Consider the following 23,874-nt stretch of genomic DNA (forward strand, 5'->3'; position numbering starts at 1 on the left):
TCAGATTTTGTTTTCCTATTAGATAAGGGGAAAATCCAAAACTAATCCACAAATCTCAGAAAAATCTAAACTGGATCAGATGAAATCTGGGACAAATTTTCCAAAGATCCAAGGTTAGTTAGGTTTGACACAAAATTAAAAAAAAACTTAATAAGACCCATGAGCAAGTTCAGAAATCTGTTCAAACTTTCATCATTTAGCTAGTTTGAAGATGTTTGGACTTTTTATTTTTTTTTACAATTTTACAGGATACTTGAGGATTTTCCATCAAACAGATTTTTTAAATATTTGCATGTGATGAGTCACAAGCTCTATGTTTGACATATTCTCCTTCCTGACCAGATGATCTTATCTAAAGCAGAACATGTGCTCCTAAAAGCCATTTTCTCCCAGGAAATTTACCGATATCGTAAAATCGTAATTTCTCAAAATGCATTTTAAGAGCTACACTTAACTTTTAAGAACATAAGAACATAAGAAAATGCCATACTGGGTCAGACCAAGGGTCCATCAAGCCCAGCATCCTGTTTCCAAGAGTGGCCAATCCAGGCCATAAGAACCTGGCAAGTACCCAAAAACTAAGTCTATTCCATGTTACCATTGCTAATGGAGGTGGCTATTCTTTAAGTGAACTTAATAGCAGGTAATGGACTTCTCCTCCAAGAACTTATCCAATCCTTTTTTAAACACAGTTATAACTAACTGCACTAACCACATCCTCTGGCAACAAATTCCAGAGCTTAATTGTGCATTGAGTGAAAAAGAACTTTCTCCGATTAGTTTTAAATGTGCCCCGTGCTAACTTCATGGAGTGCCCCCTAGTCTTTCTACTATCCGAAAGAGTAAATAATCGATTCACATCTACCCATTCTAGACCTCTCATGATTTTAAACATCTCTATCATATCCCCCCCTCAGTCGTCTCTTCTCCAAGCTGAAAAGTCCTAACCTCTTTAGTCTTTCCTCATAGGGGAGCTGTTCCATTCCCCTTATCATTTTGGTAGCCCTTCTCTGTACCTTCTCCATCGCAATTATATCTTTTTTGAGATGCGGCGACCAGAATTGTACACAGTATTCAAGGTGCGGTCTCACCATGGAGCAATACAGAGGCATTATGACATTTTCCGTTTTATTCACCATTCCAATAATTCCCAACATTCTGTTTGCTTTTTTGACTGCCACAGCACACTGAACTGACAATTTCAATGTGTTATCCACTATGACACCTAGATCTCTTTCTTGGGTTGTAGCACCTATAGTAATATATGTACAGTAGTACATATATTACAGTAGTATATATATCAAACTTGTTGCAACTAAGCTAAAGAGACTTTATTTTGCTGATCTTGAGCTGGGACTATTTTACGTGTGCATCTAGCCATGCGGCTTTATGGTGGGTTTTCATGATTAAATTCTTGACCTAATAAAGATGGTTTTTAGTCATGGTTAGTAAGTGCCTCAAGCTTTACTTTCTTTGATATTTTATTGATTTCAGGTGGATCAAAATCCATTAAGAGGAAGTAGGATTTATAATCATTATGAAGTCCACAGTGAATGTTCTTCAGCTGTTTTAAGATGGATCAGATTTAGTTTCAAATCCATCATGGACAGTGGTAAATGAAAGCTTACTGTGGACTAATGCCCTGATGCTTCTGTACCCATAAATACTATCAACCTCTCTGTGCATTTAGAACATTTTTTTTTTTACATAAAAAAAATCTTAATTAGTTGCCATCTTTACTGCAAGATGGTAGCATGTTTAATTAAGACAGGTTTTAAAGTTGGCAGAGGGGAGAAATTAATGTGGAAGCTTTATAGCATTGCCGCCCTAGATAGTAATGAACGCATGACTGTATTTGAAGATTGAGCACTAAGAAAAAGCATCAGGTTTGCTTGTCAGCCCCCATCGTGATGGATCTGCTCACCAGCGAAGACCCCTGAGGAACCTGTGGAGCTTTATGCGGCTGTGACGTACAACAGAGAGGAAGCAAAAGCTAAGAGGAGCCCATACCTCAAAACATTCGATTTCAAGAACACACTAGAGTGCACTACACTTGGCTCCTGGCCACAGAGATCAAAGCCATTCATTCTGCATTCTACCGCATCTTCACCAGAGTATATACTATAATTCCCTTTTACCAATATGGTGAATGGAGCATTCAAAGTTTCTTTTGAGATCATTGTGAGTGCTAATTAGTTTCTGTAGCATTGACGCTTCTTGCGCACTTGGATTCAATAATTAACATTGCCATGCTTTGCTGTTTGCAGAAGTTTAATAACTTAGTAACACATTTCACGCTCTAAGGACAAAATCATCCATTGTCTCTCCAGTCCTTTCTAAAATAACCCAGAAGCCCTGGTCTCCCCTTCTAGCAAACTATTATTTCCTTTTCATGTTTCCTCATAAATTCAAACAAAGGCCAAATTATCTGCAGCAAGGCATTTCAGAAGTCAGGCTTAAGTGACAGATTGCCAAGCCTGTTGCTTTACACTCGTCATTAAGGGACGACGACTGAAATACTCAGAATATTTGCTTCTGAAATGACAGATTTTCAGCTCTTAATTCATGTAGCACTTTATGGGGAGGGGCCTTTAGTATAAAGGGAGCAGAAAGCTTCATGCTATAAGGGGACAGGTTGAGTCGGTCGTGGCTTCATCTCATTGTTTTCTGGACGGCCAGAGAAATCAGAACTACAATTCCATAGGCTTGAGGGGAAAACCAGATTAACTCAGTCTATGCCTTCTAACATGAAAATATCTTTTTACCTTGGTTTAGCGCAAAAAAAGTTCTCTTATTAACTGTTGCTAGACATGGCTTGATCCTACTTTAATGGTGGTTATACAATCTTTTTTTTTTTTTATCTCCACCTTGTTGAGTTGAACTTAGTTCAGTTTGGTGTGTTTAGATGATTCTTATTGATTTTAGTTTAAGCCCAAATGACTGGAAGAAGCTGGGGACTCTGCAGCTTGTTTTTATGAGTTGATAGATGCCAAACAAGGCATACTCTATGTATTTCACATACTGCCATTCACTGTAAATTATTGTACTGAGCTAAGCCCATGCTTTAGTAACAATAAGGAAAGCCTGCTTTCAGCCTAGGAAGTTAGATTACGCATCTCATTAGAAGCCTCTGACAAATGGAAGTGTAAGGTGTGACTTGAAATAATTGGTATTGCTTAGCTATTTAGTAACACTTTACTTGTTTAAGAGCTTTTTGAATATCTTCAGTCTTATTTAATCAGGAGAAAATTATGTAATGCATGGTCATACTAAGTCATCTAAAATATTCTGCTTTACTTTGTTAGAGAAGAAGAACTGACGAAGGCCAACTGGATAAAAAGTATTTCCACATAATGGAATAGTGGTCACTTATGTTTATTGAAAGGTGCTATAGAAATAAATAAGAAATAAAAATCCATGTCTGCCAACACCATTAGACCAAATGACTCTAGAATGCCATGACCATCAGGAGGACAAGATGAGGCAGTGGGTTCTCTAAGGAAAGCAGGGGACTACATCTCCCTGCATGCAAAGGAATAAAACCAGGACTTACTCAGATCATCCCTCCTGGACATGAAGGTACAGGTACCCGATCGTCCTACTTAGAGAATACATGGAAAATCTATTTACACATGAATCTAAAATGAGTTAAAGAATGGTCTAATGTTGAAAATACTGCATAGAATGAGCTGAGACATTAATGTGATCTGCTTACTGGTACCTGGTACCTGAAAGATCAACATAGAAGTCATATTGAGTCAATTTTTCATGCAGTCCATTAAAATAGTTTAAGAAAGGCCTGGTGCAGCTGTTCACAAGCATGGGACAGAGAAAATCCTTGATGTCAGGGAAAAGGCAGAGACTATAAGAACATAAGAACATGCCATACTGGGTCAGACCAAGGGTCCATCAAGTCCAGCATCTTGTTTCCAACAGTAGCCAATCTAGGCCATAAGAACCTGGCAAGTACCCAAAAACTAAGTCTATTCCATGTAACCATTGCTAATGGCAGTGGCTATTCTCTAAGTGAACTTAATAGCAGGTAATGGACTTCTCCTCCAAGAACTTATCCAATCCTTTTTTAAACACATCTATACTAACTGAACTAACCACTTCCTCTGGCAACAAATTTCAGAGTTTAATTGTGTGTTGAGTGAAGAAGAACTTTCTCTGATTAGTTTTAAATGTGCCCCATGCTAACTTCATGGAGTGTCCCCTAGTCTTTCTATTATCCGAAAGAGTAAATAACCGATTCACATCTACCCGTTCTAGACCTCTCATGATTTTAAACACCTCTATCATATCCCCACTCAGCCGTCTCTTCTCCAAGCTGAAAAGTCCTAACCTCCTTAGTCTTTCCTCATAGGGGAGCTGTTCTATTCCCCTTATCATTTTGGTCGCCCTTCTCTGTACCTTCTCCATCGCAATTATATCTTTTTTGAGATGCGGCGACCAGAATTGTACATAGTATTCAAGGTGGGGTCTCACCATGGAACAATACAGAGGCATTATGACATTTTCTGTTTTATTCACCATTCCCTTCCTAATAATTCCCAACATTTTGTTTGCTTTTTTGACTGCCGCAGCACTCTGAGCCGACGATTTCAGTGTGTTATCCACTATGAAGCCTAGATCTCTTTCTTGGGTGGTAGCACCTAAGATGGAACCTAACATTGTGTAACTATAGCATGGGTTATTATTCCCTATATGCATCACCTTGTACTTATCCACATTAAATTTCATTTGCCATTTTGATGCCCAGTTTTCCAGTCTCACAAGGTCTTCCTGCAATTTATCACAATCTACTTGTGATTTAACTACTCTGAACAATTTGTATCATCTGCAAATTTGATTTCCTCACTCGTCGTATTTCTTTCCAAATCATTTATAAATATATTGAAAATTAAGGGTCCCAATCCAGATCCCTGAGGCCCTCCACTGTCCACTCCCTTCCACTGAGAAAATTGTCTATTTAATCCTAGGTAGACACAGTGGTACTGCATCAGCAATGGGCATAGATGGGCCGTGCACTCCTTACCTGCTGTCATTTTCTTCATTTCTATGTAATTCGAGTCAGACAGTCTTGCCTTGCGTTATTTCTCTTCCCTTCAATTAGTATTTTTGTGATTTGTGTGCAATCAAGAAGCTTTTGGTGTTGATCTCAGTCCAGACAGCAGATGTATCATGATTTCTGCTCATAGAAGTTGGGTTGAACCAGCTCTACTTTGTATTAACCTCTTTTCTAACAAAAGAAAATAAGGAACTCCTGTAATCAAGCACTGAGAGTAGTTTGCTCTGTTCATATCCACTTAACTGTTTTGAAGCGTGTGGATACCGTAGACCGGTGTCTGTCTTTTGTACAAATGCTTTAAGGTTCTCATTGTCTAAAAAGTAAGTAATGGTATGGCTGAACACTCTAAAAGGTGAATTTTGAAAGCCTTGCGTGGGCCAAAACTGGAAGATACGCGCACAGGTTGGACCGACGCGCACTGAGAGGATTTTAAAAGCTGTCCACTGCGCGTACGAGTAAAAGGTTTCTAAAAAGGGGTGGCGCATAGGCGTGGTCTGGGTGGGGCACGGGCGTGTTGTGACCTGGCCAAGAAATACGCACATAAATACTTACGTGCACAGGTGTGCACCGGGGGTCCCCTTCGTGTAAATTTACTTCCGCTATGGGTGGCGTGCAAGTACTAAAACAAAAAAAAATCAAGGCTAGTCAGCAGGGCCTTAAAGGTAGGGGCTAACAAGGGGGAAGGGAGGCTATTAAACTAGGGGGGATTTAGAAGTCTTATTCCTTAACTGGGCAAAGTGGAAAAATATGGGAAAATGGCGAATGGTGTCGGCGCGCATCCCTTATACAATTCCCCCACTTACGCGGTAGAAGCGGCATTTGTGTGCACAAATGTGCATCCATTTAAAATTATGCGCACATGTACATGCATCCAGGCTACTTTATAATATGCGTGCATATATGTGCGTATGTTATAAAATGGATGCTTGTCTGGATGCGAGCCGGCAAACACATGCACACGTGTGCCCGCGCACCTGTTTAAACGTTACCGTCAAGTGTCTACAGCTCATCCAGATTTGATGAAAGCACTTGATGCCAGTAAACAGAATAAAGATACTCTTAAGGAGGTACTTTAGAAAACCTAAGTGCGATTTTGATCTTTACATTGATTACCTGCCTCCCAGATTATGATCTTAAGGATCTCATTGTATGTATACCCTCCAGGCTAGAGAGAGGGAAGTTATGACAGATACGGTCAATACCTCAAAGATATAAACACCACCAAGAGGCAAACATTTTTCAGTGGACAAGAGGTCGTAGAAGAAGGGGGGGTCATGATATAAGGATCAAAGGAGGTAGATTGAGGCGCAATATCTAACTACAATATAAAGAAAAACTGCCCTGCATCTGCATCGCTTGTATGCAAATCAAGCCCCGCATCCCTCCCTCCCTGTACTCTCCAGCTCCAACCCGCTCTCTCTCTGTATGGAAGTTGAGCTCCGCCCCTCTCCCTGTACTCTCCAGCTCCACCCCGCTCTCTCTCTGTATGGAAGTTGAGCCCCGCCCCTCTCCCTGTACTCTCCAGCTCCACCCTGCTCTCTCTCTGTATGGAAGTTGAGCTCCGCCCCTCTCCCTGTACTCTCCAGCTCCACCCTGCTCTCTCTCTGTATGGAAGTTGAGCTCCGCCCCTCTCCCTGTACTCTCCAGCTCCACCCTGCTCTCTCTCTGTATGGAAGTAGTTGAGCTCCGCCCCTCTCCCTGTACTCTCCAGCTCCACCCTGCTCTCTCTCTGTATGGAAGTTGAGCTCCGTCCCTCTCCCTGTACTCTCCAGCTCCACCCCACTTTTGCTCTTTATAGGAATTGAGCTCTGCCCTTCTTTCCCTGTACCCTTTGGCTCCGCTCCCTCTCTCTGTTTTGTCCAATCTACTCTCTGCTCCCAAATATGGAAATCGAGCTCCGCCTCCCTCTCTCTCTGAATTGTTGAATCCACTCACTACCGCCTCACAGTACACTCAAGCCCAGTGCGCGCTCTCTACCGCCACACATTTCACTGTCCTTCACAGGTTTTTACTACTAGTAAGGAAATGTTTCTTCACAGAAAAAAATGGTGCATGCACGGAACATCCTTCCAGGGGAAGGAGTAGTTGCAAGAACCCCTGGAAGAAACTCTTGTGTTTGTATCTTTTGACTGTGATTTGGTGCGATCCTCGGAGACATTTATTTCTTGTAAAATTCCAACGTTTAATAGCTAGGGACCTTCATTTTCAGTTTTTATTTTATTTCACCTGGGAATTTCAATGTTATAACAAAAAGAGTCAATGCAAAAATGATTTAACACGCAGCAGAAAAGTTGGTAGAAAAGCCATTTTCCCACAAGTTTCTTGTTTGCTCTAAGATTGACATTCCCATGGAGAATAAAATAAAAACTGAAAACAAAGATCCCTATTAATAGCACAGGTGTTTTACCCTAAGTTCTTGCCCCATTCCTGGCAATTTAGCTGAATACCCTTGAAATCAAACTCTTTCTTTGCCTTCCTTCGTTGCTTGGTTATTAGATTGCTAAAAAAAAGAAAAGGAGACTTTTCAGCAGTTTTGGAGCTGGTTAGCCTTCATATCCAACCGGAACAAGCTGGAAGGAACCAGAGTCTATTTCTAAAAAAAAAAGAAAGAAATCTGTTCTTGAATCTGAGCCCAGCGGCTGCTGCTGGACCCCCATAACCGACAGCATGGACAGAAACAAGTGTGAGCGCCATGCGGGTACAAATTGTATAGGCCTGTTTTGTAGGAAGGTTTAGAGCTGGTTTGATTTTTATTCAATGCTTTTAGCTTTATTCAGGCTATGAATAAAGTACAACGGGAATAGCGCTTTGGGGAAGCTTTGTCTCGCCTCATTACCGCATTTTGATATCCACACAAACGAAAGATAAGTGCAGAAAAATAGATTTTGTTACTAAGAGCTTGCTCTCCTTGTGAAACTGGGCGATGAGAACGTTAGATAAGAGAAGTCTTTTTTTATTATTATTTTTTTTTAATGCTGCCAGTTGTTGGACTGACAACATAAATCAGGGAAGAAAAATATCTTGCTCGCAGAAAAGGGAATTTAAGGGGCTGTCCCCCTTGCTTTTCACGGCATTCGTGTTTGAGCACATTGGAAAGACGTAGTTTGGGGGGGAGACAAAGCTTGGGGAGGGGGCCACACACAGCAGTAGCTGAGCATTTTTTTGGGGGGGGGGAGGAGGAGCACAACCCCCCCGCACAATGGCAACATTGCATCGATTGTGTGCTTGGACCCCAAAGGGGGAAAAGGGAACTTCCTAGTGCAAATGGTGAAAAAGGTAATATTCACCTCAGGGGAGACTATTCCTCCAACACCTCTGTCACGCAAGCCATCATCATGGGGAAGAGGGAATTTGGGGGGGACAGGGGAGGAGGGCAGGAAGAGCAAGCGGGACCTTGCAGACAAACCATGCACGCACACCTCAAAGGTCAGATGGTGATTTCACTACTAGAGGGAAAACTTTAAGGAGAAAAGTAACTATTTCCTCCGTCTTCTCCCTCTCTTATTCCCCTTCTTAGCACGATAGCGAGCTTCTTGCAGGCAAAAGACGGCACTCCTGCAGTTTCACTTGCAACCAGCACCTTCAGAGAGAGTCATTGCCAAAGGTATTTCTGCCAGAAAAGCAGCGTTTCACCCGCGGAGAAGGCCTGTGATAAAGCTGTTGGCCTAACACGTAGGTAGACGTGTGTGTGCACGCCGTGTACGCATGCGAGGTTACCCGGACTGAGCGGAGGCATTCCTAGGGCTGGGGTGGAGGAGCCGAGGGTTTGCACGTGCAAATGTTTGCGTGTATTTTCAAAAGAATGGTCGCAAAATTTCCCAAAACTATTTCTGCTAAAAAAAAATTAAAAATGGCAGGAGCGATTTTGTGCAGGTACTTTTGGGTAAAATAATCTTCAAAGACCAACTTGCATGTTTTGAAAATGAGTGTAAGTTGCGTATTTGCCCTTTACTTTATGTGGGCCGTTACCAAAATAAATACCCACCTAAAAAATGAATTTAGTGCGCATGCAAGTGGCGAGATTAGCCACACTCTGACCTGATGTCCTTCATTTATTTGTAAAGGATGTACAGCACGGACGAGTGGCAGTGCAAGCTTCCTGTCGTGCTAGCATGCCTCAGTCTTACTCTGGAAGTGGGCGAGACAGCACTACTATCTTTGAGTTTGGTCTTTGGCCTCCATTACTGGGCTGCCAACCATTATTCAATCGTAATGGTTGATGGGGTTTTTCTTTTGATGGGATGGGTACTTGCCAAAGAGAATGGACTTAGACCAAGTAGCATGGGTACTTGTGACTTGGCTTGGCCACTGTTGGAAACAGGATACAGGGCTTCGTGGGCCCTTGGCCTGACCCAGACTGGCAATTCTTAAGTTCTTATCAGATCCTTATTGCAGAGGACCCTGAATAGCTGTCAGCTGGTAATGACTTCCAGTCACCACAGCCCAGAACTGGCTTTGCTTTCTCTTCACTCCAATTCATTACTTACTGTTTCTAACCTGACATGACAGATAGCTGAACTTGATCCTTTCTTTGGCTTGCCTCGCTTGTTGCTAAGCAGTCATTATGAAATTATACAGATGATACAAAAATTAATCCATTATGCAGGTTCAGTGCACTGAAAATAAATATAGACTCTGGCATTATACGTAGCTGTTCTTTATCAAAATGTAATTAACTTTCAACATTTCTCATGATCAGTTTGCAAATTTGCTTGACTTCGCCAATTAGCATAAAAATAATAAAACTATAATCTGATTATCATTAATTTTTTTTTTTTTTTTTTTTTTAGCTTTTTAGTATTTGTGCAACATTCAAAAGAAAAATCTTTTCTAAAATTCTAGATGATTTTTTTTTTCACCTCTTCCCAGGCAGGAGCAGAAAAGGTGCGGGGGAACCTTAGCAGAGGTTGATGCTTTGAAGATCAGTGCAAATGCCTACAGGTGTCGAGCTGTGTTAAAAACGTAAAGACAGATACAGTTAGTTGCAAGCCTACCCGGCTTCTTTGCTCTTCGTTTTCTCCAAAAATGCTTTGCGTTCAGACACAATAACTAATCCCAAAGCATTGATTAGGAAGGACTGTGCTGTGCCCTTTCGCATCCTATAATAATTATTATTGCTGGCGATTAGAGCAGGCTGTTGTTAGAAAGCGACACAATAAGCAGGTGTCAATAGATCCCTACTTTCAAGTGGCAACAGTGCAAATTATTTCCCATGGCCTTATAAAATCCTCCCTGGTGATTTAGTGAAATCGCTTCATTGCTCAGGTCTGAGTGACTGACCGCCGTCACATGGAGACACAGAGGGGTCCCCCTCTGGGTCATCAGCTCAAATTCATTGCAGGTTGGTAGGGGCCAAAGGCTGCGCTGGGAAAAGCTGTTTCATGGCCTTCGTGAAACGAGTCGCTGGTCTCCATCAGTGTCCCAGTGGCAAGGCGCGTCGCGGTTTGCGGCCTTGTGGGTTTTTTTTTCCTCAGCAGAGATACCAAGAACGGAAAAGAGCACGGAGGCTGAGTTACGTTAATAAAACCTAGGAGGCTTTTAAATTCCCCAGCAGGGCAACACGAGAAAGTCTGCAGTCCTTGCACCCATATTGTACCCACTCTGCATCTGGTTTACAGTGAAGTTAATCCAGCACCTTGCAAAGAAAGGGCGCTCCAACACAGACATTTTATGAGCTCGCTTGCCGAGGCAGGGCATACTTCTTTATTAAGCTGGCTCTACCGGTGTCCTTTGCAGATAACGTTCCCGGCCCTGCTAAGAACACATGTATCAAAAATGTACTTTAAACTGAATCATAACTGCTTTCTGAAACTGGAGAGGCCGATATCTAGTGCCACTTAGCAGGATAAGTTCTGATGCATCCGATTAAGTGGTGCGCTATAAATATTTGCCCATGGCCGCCACTTGGCCAGAGAAATACTAATCCGGCTCAGCGCTGAGAGGGGAATGGGCGGAACGGGGAAGAGTTGAGTAGGCTGGATAACTTATTCGGCTAACTCTGGTCACCCACAGACCTGTCCTAAGGTTAAGCAGATAAACTTATCCGGCTTAGGATAGCCAAACATATTCAGTTGCTAACTTGTATGGATCACAATGACAATCCTAACACCAGCAAGCACAGGACAGCCAGATGTCTGGACAGCAGCCTCACAAAGAGGACAATGCACTAAGGGGGTAATTTTCAAATGTAACATACTATCGTAGCAATTTTCAAAAGGCATTTACTATAGTAACGTGCACTTACGCAAGTAAATCCTATGGATAATCCAATGGCACATACTGCAGCAATTTTCAAAAGCCCACTTACTCGAGTAAGTGCTTTTTAAAATCAGGTCCTAAGGTGTGCTAACATTTTCAGTAGGTACTAACATGTTAAAAGCAATGTCGGTGCGCATAATTTGGTTTACAGGTGCCTGATAATTAGCTCAGAAGAGTTATAACACAGAAATCTATGCCAGTGAGGTAAATGAAATGCACAGAAAAACAATGTGTGTTTAAACACTCAAAAGTGAACACAGACCCATTAAAACAAAAAACTTAACCACATCCCCAGAGGGGTGGTTATGCTTTTTGCAATATTGTCCACATTAATGCGCTTACGTTAACACTACTGAATTAACGTAAACATCATTTGCATGTCATTAACATGGGCCATTGACACAAGCTAATTAAAGGACATTAGTACATTGGCTCTAATTTTGGTAGCTGTTTAGACAAAAAGCTTAATTACAAAATATGGGAAGGGCCTGAGTGCTGGACTTCTAAGAACCAATGGGGAAGAGATCAGGAGCTGGAATGACTTTGCCAGCAGAGGTGGTGGCAGCACAGTAACAGAATGCAAACATACTTGGGACAGTTATAGGAGGGCAGTGATAGGAAGAGGATCGAGATGTGGGTAAAAGGTATGGGATGAGGGAGCTGGTGATGGTTTAAGCATGGGTGTTTATACTGCTTATCTGACCAAACTGGTAGAGAACCAGAGAGGAAGACAGCTGGGTCGATTGGGGTGGGCCACCCTGTCCATAATCGCTATCATCTACTATATCAGTACCTCTCATACTTATCCTGGTAATACCCACAGCCAGCCTGGTTTACAGGATATCCACAATGAATGTGCAGGAGATAAAGCTGCACACATTCGAGATTCAGCATAGGCAAGTATAACTTCTGCATATTTATTGCGGATATTCTGAAACCAGACCAACTAGATGGGTCCCAAGCACCAGCTTGAGAACCACTGATCTAGTCCAGGGGGTTTCTCAACCCAATGAATATGCATTAGGGGCAATCCTGAAAACCTGACTGGCTGGGTGTGTCCCGGGGACTGGGTTGACTTGAGAAACCCCCAATTCTAGTCTACCCATTCCCAATGCAATACCCCAGAGTCTAACTGATCTCAGGCTTTTCCCTTCCTCACATCTAAGAATCCACTGCTTGTATCTCACATTTTCTGGATCCTTGTTTTGGCCTCCATCACCTCTGTGGGAGATTATTGCACATACGCCCCGCCCTGTCTGTGAGTCTACCCCCCTTCAAGCCCCTTCATCATCTCATCACCTCTTGTCCTGTAAACGAGACACGTTTGCAGCTTGTGCATTATTTATCATATCCTTGAGTCAATTCCCTCCTCTAAGGTAGGTAAGTCAATCTTCCATAAATTAGGTCAACATCTGTTGGTAGGGAGGCCCTTTCAGCACTGTGTGTTCTGAGAGAACCAGCTCTGGAACGGGCTGGCGCTGACAGATGTTCACCTGGATCTTCTCTTCAGACTCGCTGCGTCAGGCTTCCGAAACAGGCTTGGGGGGGAGGAATTTATTTGGAATCAGAAATGTACTCAACCTCATAATTAAAAGAGTCTGCTGAGCTCTTTTTTTTTTTTGCTCTCATGAAGGGATTTATGCCGTACTGGATAATGTTGCTTGCTCTGCAGCCATTTTGGCTTGAAAGGAAACACTTCGGCATATTTAAAAATAATTCTTTGAGCAGTCAAAAATGCGTTGGCTCCGAGCCCGTTAGCTATTAAAGAAGGAACTAGCGTCTACAGAAAGCGCAGGCAGGGCTGGGGGATAGCACCTGCCTGAGGTGCTTTTCGCTGCAGGGGCAACACATGTTGTAGATTTGAAATGCTTTTTTTTTTATTGCTGTTCCCTGAATTTGCTCATTTACAAAACCCAAGCTGTACTATCTTGTAAGCGTAATTTTAGTGACGGTCATCAAAGTTTAAAACTTTTCTTTGGGGGGGGGGGGGGTGGGAGGAGGAAGAGGAGATGGCTTTAAAAAACCATTTTATAACATGGAGGAGAGCACCAAATGAACCACCAGACCCGACCACCAAAATAGCCCTTCGTGGCTTTGGAAGGGAGGGAGGACCACGGTATTATTGACTGTGAAGCACCAGGAGGCTTTCAGTCAGACAGCTTGATTCGGCAGGGTGTCTTTTTGCCGGGTGTACCAACCCAATGGCGGTTGGGTTGTACAATATCTCAGAATTAATTCTCCTACAGATTAGCAATTGTTAAAAATATATATATAAATATCTTATGAAGCTTCTGAATCTGAATTTACGAGATGCTTTTACGAGGTGTCAGGTAGGAGCTCCCTTCCTGTGCGAGAGTGTTACTCCATGTTACGGACAGATAGAATTCATCGTTCTAGGTCCCTGTGCGAGAGTGTTACTCCATGTTACGGACAGATAGAATTCATCGTTCTAGGTCCCTGTGCGAGAGTGTTACTCCATGTTACGGACAGATAGAATTCATCGTTCTAGGTCCCTGTGCGAGAGTGTTACTCCATGTTACGGACAGATAGAATTCATCGTTCTAGGTCCCTGTGCGAGAGTGTTACTCCATGTTACGGACAGATAGAATTCATCGTTCTAGGTCCCTGTGCGAGAGTGTTACTCCATGTTACGGACAGATAGAATTCATCGTTCTAGGTCCCTGTGCGAGAGTGTTACTCCATGTTACGGACAGATAGAATTCATCGTTCTAGGTGTGCAATCTTGCCACAGTCGCTCACCTCTGATGTCTCAGGATAGCAACTTCCTGTTTTTCTTGATGCTGTCTCCAATGCACCCCCTTCTCCCCTCCCCTCCCCTCCCCCTCCCTTTCCACACACACTTGGCAGCATTTGCGCGGCTCAGCCAGGTTTTGAAGGGTTTCTTACTCCTCGCTGATTTTTCTTTTTCTGGGGAATAAAAGGCTTTAATAAGAAGGAATATTATATTTGCTCTTTCAAATAATGTCATGTGCGTCCTGTTTTTCAAATTTCATTTTTCAAAGCTGAAGCAGCCAGTAGTAGTAATCCAACTGGCCTCCTCTCCCCTACAAAAAAAACAGCTGGTTACAGAATACCTGGCATTATTAACACCTTTGTAACTTGCATAATGTTTTTTTTAAAAAACATTTTTATTCTAACTGGTGTCTCTCTCTCTCTCTCTCCTTTTCCATGTATCCATGCACATACGTTTGACTGGTTACATTAAAATGCTATCTTAATACAAATTAAAACCAAGCAACAATACTAACACCCTTCCCGAAGGTGAGATTTAAAATCCCCTCCCTAGCTGTTTCTTTTGCTTTGGATTAAAAGGACCCTGTAATGTTTTTGCTCAAAAATCAATTTTGTGCCTTAACAAACTGCATTTAATAAGCAGGCACAAATCTGTACAAATTACTTTTGGTGACTCATTGTCTTCTCCTGTCTCCTTGCACATACAGTTCACATAAAATACGTTTACTGAGGCAGGTGGAGGGAGAGGGAGTGGAAGTGTGAACAGTAACTCCGGGGAATATCACCCGATTTCAGTTCTGAGGGAGAGATCGTCCTTCGTTACAAGAAGGTACTGGGGTCAATGTTCAAAGGTTCAGTAGGGAACTACACAAGTGAAGATGAGGCTGCTCCCACCCTCTTTTCCACCTAAATATAAGGTAGGAGGGTGAGGGACCAGCACGCAGAATGCCAATTAGGTGCCCCACTGAAAATTTAACCCTCTATGTACTCTGCAGTTTGATGATACGATGTACTACATACTGTACTTTTGGAGAGACTGAAGCCAAGATGTGGGGGGGGGGGGGGGGGGGGGGGGGGGGGTCACGCAAATTTCCTTGCTCTGGTACTCAGTGGTCCTGGGCACATATTTTTATCTCAGAAAGCGTGGAGAAGGGCCGAGGGTGTGGTGGGGTGTGGAGGGGTGTCAATTTAGATTGGTGAGGAGGGGGAAGGACCTGGCCTCACCGGATGCTTGTCAGAACAAGGGATTTGCTGGGGGGGGGGGTTTGTTGAAAGGCAAAATCACTAACTTACCCGGATATCTTTTCAAGTGGATTACGTACAGAGGGCAAGAAAAGATAGCATGGACATCTTTAAAACATATCCGGGTAGGTAGCAAGTTGTGCAGCCACACAAGGACGGATAACTTGGAAACCTAAATGACTATATTCAAACATAACAGGTTTTTGCTTTTTATTTTTATTTTCTAGTTATCTGGCTACATGTAGCCGGATAACTTTAAGCAAGTAAATTCAGCGAGATGTTTACCCTGCTGAATATACGGGACAAGTTATCTGGCCAACCTTAGCAGGATAACTTGTCCACCAAACGGCCTCCCGAACACTGGCCCTCAAACAGTCTTCCCGTTAAACGACAGAGTGCGCCTCACTTCCCTGTAGGATTCCAGCTATTCTAGGTTAGTTTATTGAATACCTTAAATTAAGACATCCACTCCCGTTTCTTTTAGTATTCAAGAATGACCTATTACCACTCTTACCCAGAGGATCTTTTCCAGGTTTGACCCCCCACTGTGTGAGATGCTCTTTATTTTCACAAAATAATTTAACAGAGGGTCAATCCCAGGAGCATCCCAACTCCCGACCATTCCTTCTCCAGCCACCCCCCTCCTCCCCCAGAAGCTTCCTCCAGCACATCACAAAATATATGTAAACAGATGAGATCATGGCTTGCATAGATTTCTGTGCTGCTTAGACTGTGAATCTCCAAGGAACGCGAAATGCTGAGGCATGGGCAGATGCTCAGTAAACAGCAGGTGCTGTGCCGGTCCAGAAGTCTCGGCGGGGGTAGCGAGTGAAGCAGACATGGGTTTTGAACAAGGTTCTGAACACAGATCTACTTGTGATCCTTACAAGGAAGACGCAAGGAGCCTTAAGATCAGCCATCCTTACAGTCAGGGGACACAGCCCGAAACGCCACACAAGTACATAATAAAGCTGCTTCATCTTTTCTGGTGGCGAGCTTCCTGCAGTCCTGTGGTTAAAGCTTGCATTTCAGTGTAAGCCAGGAGCAAAATGCGGAGGAAAGTTTTCAATTGAATCTAACTAGTTAACTAAGGGGTTTCCAGGCTGGATCTTGCTGGGGGTAAGGTGGGAGGGTGAAAATTGCAGTCCTCCTAGATTACAAGGCCTCATAATGGAGGATCTTCAGCTTCCAGAACTCTATCCCCAAGGAGCTTTGAGGTGACTAATGCTTATCTATCTATCTATCTATATATATACATACACATGATTTTCTTATTTTTTCTTCTTTAATATAGTAGTGCCTGATATAAACATCAGACTTTGCTTCTTGTTACCCCAATTATTTTTAAAGCTTTGTTCGCTCTTTTAATCTCAATTAATGCTCAGAATCAGTCCCTTATAAACATAATTAAGTGGATTATGTACAGATGGCAAGAAAAGATAGCGTGGGCAATTAATATGTAACAGATTGCTGGAAAACCATGATCTGAGAGGCAACTGTTTCCAAAAATGTCAGATCTGGATATAAATTTGTGCTGAGATTTGTTTCAGAGACAGTCCATGGGACTCCACAGTGGAAGAGTTAAATTTGAAAGCCATTTCTTATCTGCCTACTGCCCAACCTCATGGGAAGGTCTCCAGTGTGAAGAAAGCCACTGGATACAATTCTAAAAATTACGAGGCACACATGAAACAAAGTTCATGGCACACCAACCTCGCAATATACTTTTTGCCAAAAAAAAAAAACACCTTCCCCAGGGGCTCGGCGAGGAAAAATCCCTCTGGCTCAGGTAGATGTACATCAAACCACATTTTTACAGAACATGGGGTAGGATTTATTTTATTGTAAGCTGAATGGTAGGGATTTTGGGGGTGGGTGGATTTTCTGTTTTCATGAGTTTATTGATATGATTTACTCTGTGTTTTTTCTTATTGGTTTGTTGTAACCATTTTAAGATGTTTCTACAGAGCAGTTAATCAAGGGCAAACAAACAAACAAATAAATAAATAAATACATGTTTTGCATGACGAGAAATATGGTGTCAATAAACAGTTATTCACGGTGTCTTCTGACACAGAGAGGTCAATATTCGGGGTGGGAGGGTGTGTGTTCCACTTTCTACAAAACATTGACAAAATCTTTCTCCAACAGATGAGGACTTTGGGACTAACTCTCCTCCTCCTTTAGACCTCATCCCTGGTTCCTTGGAATATCTCAGAAGTACATTCTCAGACCCCCAAGACAAATCTGAGTGTAAGGGCCTGGGAATCCTACATCAGGGTTCACCAGACACCCTCTCAGTACAGGAGATAGGAAGGATCTCTGAAGCAAGGGGACTCATGAGCTTTGTTAAACCACTCACTTCAGACAGAGTGCCAGATATCCCCCTGGACTCTTAACTCGCTCTAAGCTCATCTACCACTGTCTATGGAGACACTGAAATAATTACTCGGGGGTTCTTTGGTAACACCGTTAAAAATAGTTCCAGTTTGGTTCTATTCCTAAGGATCTTGGGGATTCTCTGTAGGCTCTGAGTGGCCCAACATAAGATCCCCCAAAGGTATTGTAATGGCTAAATGATGGAAATGAAGATAAGGGGCAACCTTCTTTGGGGTACCTGCATGGAGCGGCAGTTACTGCCCTTAACAGAATAAAGATAAGTAAATTAAAAGAATAAATAAATAAAATTTGCTGGGCAGACTGGTGGCCCACTTGGCTCTTTTTTTTTTGCCATCATTTACTATGTTACTATTCACTTTCAAGATTTTACTGGTCCTTTGGTCTGGCTTGTATGATCTTGAGAGCTCATATATATATATGTATCATCTTTGGATAATTAATATGTTGGTCCAACAAAGGATATCACAACCTACGAAGAAACCAGTTTCAACCAAGAACAAAATGTATTGTCTAGAAATAAGTAAAGCAGATAAAAGATGATAACCTAAGTCAAACTTTTTTCTCCCTGATGAGCACATTTTAGTGCTGGCAAGTGGGCCTCGGCAAGATTCCTCACCCTGCAGGGGGCCCGTCCTCAAGCAATGGGCAAGCCAAAATGTATTGTGTGAATGTGTGGCCTGCCTCTCGCCACAGTCGCAGGTCTGATAGAGTATTCCCATTGTACCACTTGGTCTCTTGACCTGCCAACTCAGCTACAGAGACAATTTAGAGCCACGCAGGTGATCCATTCCTCCTCTGCCTGTGCTAACTCCAGTACAAAAATCTCCGAGTCTTTGCAGATAGGTGCAAATAGGCTTCTTTATGAATTTTTACAGCCTTTGATGAAAGCTCATGTTCACATTTGTATTCAGACTATTCACACAGCCCTAGTGTTGAGGTGATATATATATATATATATATTTTCTTTTCTCACTGAATTTGGTAATTCTTTTCATTCTTATTTCTTATACTTGCCACTAAGAAATGTATTAAGAAGAGTCCTCTTTACTGCATCTTTTTCGCTTTCTGCTGTTTGGAATATTTGCGTGGGTGTCTTGTGCTTCTGCTTCCCAGGCCTGTTATATCTTGGCTGGGAGCTGGAAAACCTTAGATGTATTTACTTTGTGACAACGCTATTCCTCCTTCATTATGAGAGAGCAAAGAAAGAGCATTTAGTCACCTTTCCCTGTATGCCCTTTGCCTCTCAAATAAATGATGCTGGGGGTCATCTTCAGGTAGGAAGAGTAATATTTTTGAATGGCCTTCACTCGAGAAGAGATGGAAGTGCAATAAAAAAATGTGTATGTTGAGCTAGCCCTGGTTGAGAATAACGTAAGAGGGTAGATGCCCTTCAGACCAATCACTGCCACGAGGATGGAAACTGTAGCGATAAGAATGCTAATCAAATATATATGGTTTTGTTAATTGGAATATTAATCTTGATAGCAGTATATTCTTTTTGTTTTGCTCCAGTACAGAAGGTGTCATGTAGTTTACAAATTCAAGAACAGCTGAATGTATAGTATGGCAGTCCTAAAATGGCCCAAATTTTAACAAATACAATTGAATCACATTGGGCTTCTATTTATATCTGTGACCAAAATAATTATCACAATATTTTACTATAATCAGTATCCCTCCCACATTTCTTCAGTTCTTCTCCCCTTACATTATAAATAAGGAATTTGTATCTCCATGACATAAGAATGTTTTTTGTTTTTTTGTTTTTAACTGAACTATTAATATGAATTAAGGGATAACAAGTTATAATTACTTTCTATCTGAATGATAATTAAGGAGATACTCGGAAGAAAATAAGGTTGATTAATAGGTTTCTGGATTTCAAAGTTTCATTTTCAGGCATCATTAGTTTTGTGTTAAGGGGTGGCTCTCTGTGTACAATCTAATTTAATTAAAAAATAATGAGGTTTACAGGGAATTTTTTTTTTCCTGTCTTGGTTTGTCATGAAACTCAAGTTCATCCATCTACTACAGCTGAGACTTCAATCGCATTGTTGCACCCTTACCCTTTATGCATTCACCTATGGACTGGTTGCACAAGTCAAGGCTGAAGAGTCTCTGAACAGACACAAAAGAAGTCAAAGGCACGGGCAGTTCAGTATTGTTTTGTTCCAATGTGCACCATGAGTGGAAGGTCACATCAAAACGATGGACTAATTCTGGATCACTAGACTCCTGGACCATGAATCCCAACAGTTGGGTAAGAACATAAGAACATGCCATACTGGGTCAGACCAAGGGTCCATCAAGCCTAGCATCCTGTTTCCAACAGTGGCCAATCCAGGCCATAAGAACCTGGCAAGTACCCAAAAACTAAGTCTATTCCATGTTACCATTGCTAGTAATAGCAGTGGCTATTTTCTAAGTCAACTTAATTAATAGCAGGTAATGGAATTCTCCTCCAAGAACTTATCCAATCCTTTTTTAAACACAGCTCTACTAACTGAGCTAACCACGTCCTCTGGCAACAAATTCCAGAGTTTAATTGTGTGTTGAGTGAAGAAGAACTTTCTTCGATTAGTTTTAAATGAGCCACATGCCAACTTCATGGAGTGCCCCCTAGTCTTTCTATTATCTGAAAAACTAAATAACAGATTCACGTCTATCCATTCTAGACCTCTCATGATTTTAAACACCTCTATCATATCCCCTCTCAACCGTCTCTTCTCCAAGCTGAAAAGCCCTAACCTCTTTAGTCTTTCCTCATAGGGGAGATGTTACATTCCCCTTATTTTGGTCGCCCTTCTCTGTACCTTCTCTATTGCAATTATATCTTTTTTGAGATGCGGCAACCAGAATTGTACACAGTATTCAAGGTGCGGTCTCACCATGGAGCGATACAGAGGCATTATGACATTTTCCGTTTTATTCACCATTCCCTTTCTAATAATTCCCAACATTCTGTTTGGTTTTTTGACTGCTGCAGCACACTGAACTGACGATTTCAATGTGTTATCCACTATGACGCTTAGATCTCTTTCTTGGGTGATAGCACCTAATATGGAACCTAACATTGTGTAACTATAGCATGGGTTATTTTTCCCTATATAGCATCACCTTGCACTTATCCACATTAAATTTCATCTGCCATTTCGATGCCCAATTTTCCAGTCTCACAAGAACTTCCTGCAATTTATCACAATCTGCTTGTGATTTAATTACTCTGAATAATTTTGTATCATCTGCAAATCTGATTACCTCACTCGTCGTATTTCTTTCCAGATCATTTATAAATATATTGAACAGTAAGGGTCCCAATACAGATCCCTGAGGCACTCTACTGCCTACTACTCCCTTCCACTGAGAAAATTGTCCATTTAATCCTACTCTCTGTTTCCTGTCTTTTAGCCAGTTTGTAATCCATGAAAGGACATCGCCACCTATACCATGATTTTTTACTTTTCCTAGAAGCCTCTCATGAGGAACTTTATCAAACGCCTTCTGAAAATCCAAGTATACTATATCTACAGGTTCCCCTTTATCCACATGTTTATTAACTCCTTCAAAAAAGTGAAGCAGATTTGTGAGGCAAGACTTGCCTTGGGTAAAGCCATGCTGACTTTGTTCCATTAAACCATGTCTTTCTATATGTTCTGTGATTTTGATGCTTAGAACATTTTCCACTATTTTTCCTGGCACTGAAGTCAGGCTAACCGGTCTGTAATTTCCCGGATCGCCCCTGGAGCCCTTTTTAAATATTACATTAACTATCCCCCAGTCTTTAGGTACAATGGATGATTTTAATGATAGGTTACAAATTTTTACTAATAGGTCTGAAATTTCATTTTTTAGTTCCTTCAGAACCCTGGGGTGTATACCATCTGGTCCAGGTGTTTTACTACTCTTCAGTTTATCAATCAGGCCTATCACATTTTGTTTTCCCTCACTGAGCAGCCAACTGGCCTGGCCTTGTCCCCCTTGCCCTGCCACAAAACTTAAACATTGCAAGGCTTCCCCAGTTTGCCTCCATCCCTCCTCCCCAGATGCCTCATTGCTGGTCTCTGAAGTCCCCAGTCACTCCTGCCCTTCAGAGCTGGTATTTTAAAACGGCATCAGATGGCCTGAGACCTGCACCATTTTGAAATTCCAACCCAGTGGGGCAGGAGCATCTGGGGATTGTTGTGCTCCATTTGGATTTTAAAGACTACTGATGGTGAAGTACGAGACATTCTGGGTAGTAGATGGGTGAGGGACACAGGCAGGCTCGGAAGCTGTTAAATGTTTTCATTTTTGAGGTGCGGGGGGGGGGGGAGTTTCAGCAGGGGGGAGTGGAGTTTTGTGTTTTTCTTCATTGGGATTATTTCATTTCAGATAAACAAAATGAAAAAAAAAATACAGTACACATGAAGCAAAAAAGCCCCACATAAAATAAATGTTAAATGCACACCCTTAGAATATATTACTTCAGCATCCATCTTAGCCAAGAAAACACTTGTGTGCAATATACTGCAATCCATTCTAACCTGCCAAAAATATAGCAGTTATGTAACATTCTGTACCTTTTATCGAGAGTAAACAAAGCTGAACACGATCTTTATCACATTGTCTTGCAGTAATAGACTGAAGTACACCTAGGAATGTCTTCAGAATTACCTTATTCACATTTTAAACCTTGACAGCTTGAGGTCTGGGCAATGATAGTGTTCTGTTGTTGTTAAGCCGGTTTCTCTGTAGAATGTCATCAAATACATTTGAACGTAAATTGGTTCTCTGTTTATTACTATATTAGATTACCCTAGAGAGATGCAGCCTGATGTTTATAGCTATGGTAGGAGTGCAAGCCCTGTCTGTGACACTGCAAAGTGATTATTGAATCTGCTTCAGAGGAATGCAGTTAGCAGGAAGTTAAATATGAGGCACAGCTATCTTTCCCACCCTTTATCAAGAAAGCTGCAAACATGGCACATACGATCAATAATTTGTTATCTCTGAGAAATCCTTTATTTTCGTTGCCTTCCCTAGGTAAGAGTCAGGTACAGCTTCATTGGCCTGTGAACCTGCAGGGGTTTGCAAACCGAGTTTCCCCAACTACTGTACTCTAATGCAGCAATACACACACACACGTCCGCTGCCATATGGCGTGGCACCCCCCCTTCCCCACCCAGATTGAAATGGCTGCCTGATCCCGGGCCTTGGACCAGGGTCCTCAGCACAGGACCAGCTGAGGTCAATAGTCACTCTGCGGGTGGGGGGTGCCGGGCGGGACAGCCTGGTGGGTTTAAGGAGCCAATTACAGGTCAGCTCAGCCTCTTTTTCATTTGTGGATAGACAGTGGGCCCTGACTTTTACAGAGTGGTAAACTGATAAGCATGGGGGGGGGGGGGGGGGTAACCTGCCCAGTGCAGCAGATACTGGCATAAGCTTGCTGGGCAGACCGGGTGGCTCGTTTGATCCTTTTCTGTCGTCATTTCTATGTTTCTATGATTTAATCGCATTTTTAGAGCACAAATTAAAACTGCTCAAAAGCTAGGTAATTACTGGATGCACAGAGGTTTCTTGATCCTATTCCTGGATCCCACAGAAGTCGTTCAGGAAAACCGCAAGACAGTGAACAAGATATGATAGTCACTCAACTCTACGGTACATGTAATTATTCTAAAGCATATATTAATAATTACCTGTAACATAAAAACACACAGCCTCAGAGGGAGATATGACCCATAGATACAATATTTCCCACTGGCTTTTGCCTAATATCTAAGGGATGTTCATTTGTTCGGTTCATTTTTTTGGGGGGGTGTGTTGTGTGTATAAACGTTATACATTCATAGCATTCAGTTTTATGTGAGCATGTGGCAGTTGCTGTGCACTGAGGAGCAGGCTACAGTCTGAAAGGAAGCAACCTAACCCTGTATTGCAGACCTTTTAAATGATATGTGCCTTACCTTTAACGGGCACGTCCCTGCGCAAAAGCACGCCATACGTGTCCTGAAAGAGAAGGAAGGGCGAATGATGGCACTCAATTACCGACTAAACCTTTGCAACAGATTTTTTTTTTTTTTTTTTTAAGCTTAATGTTATCGGATACTCTTCTGGCACCCCCTTTTCCTACAGCCATTCAAACTCTCCTGCTGTGGTTTAATGTGTTT

This window comes from Rhinatrema bivittatum, chromosome 15 (genome assembly GCF_901001135.1).
Source record: "Rhinatrema bivittatum chromosome 15, aRhiBiv1.1, whole genome shotgun sequence".
NCBI classification, from domain to species: domain Eukaryota; kingdom Metazoa; phylum Chordata; class Amphibia; order Gymnophiona; family Rhinatrematidae; genus Rhinatrema; species Rhinatrema bivittatum.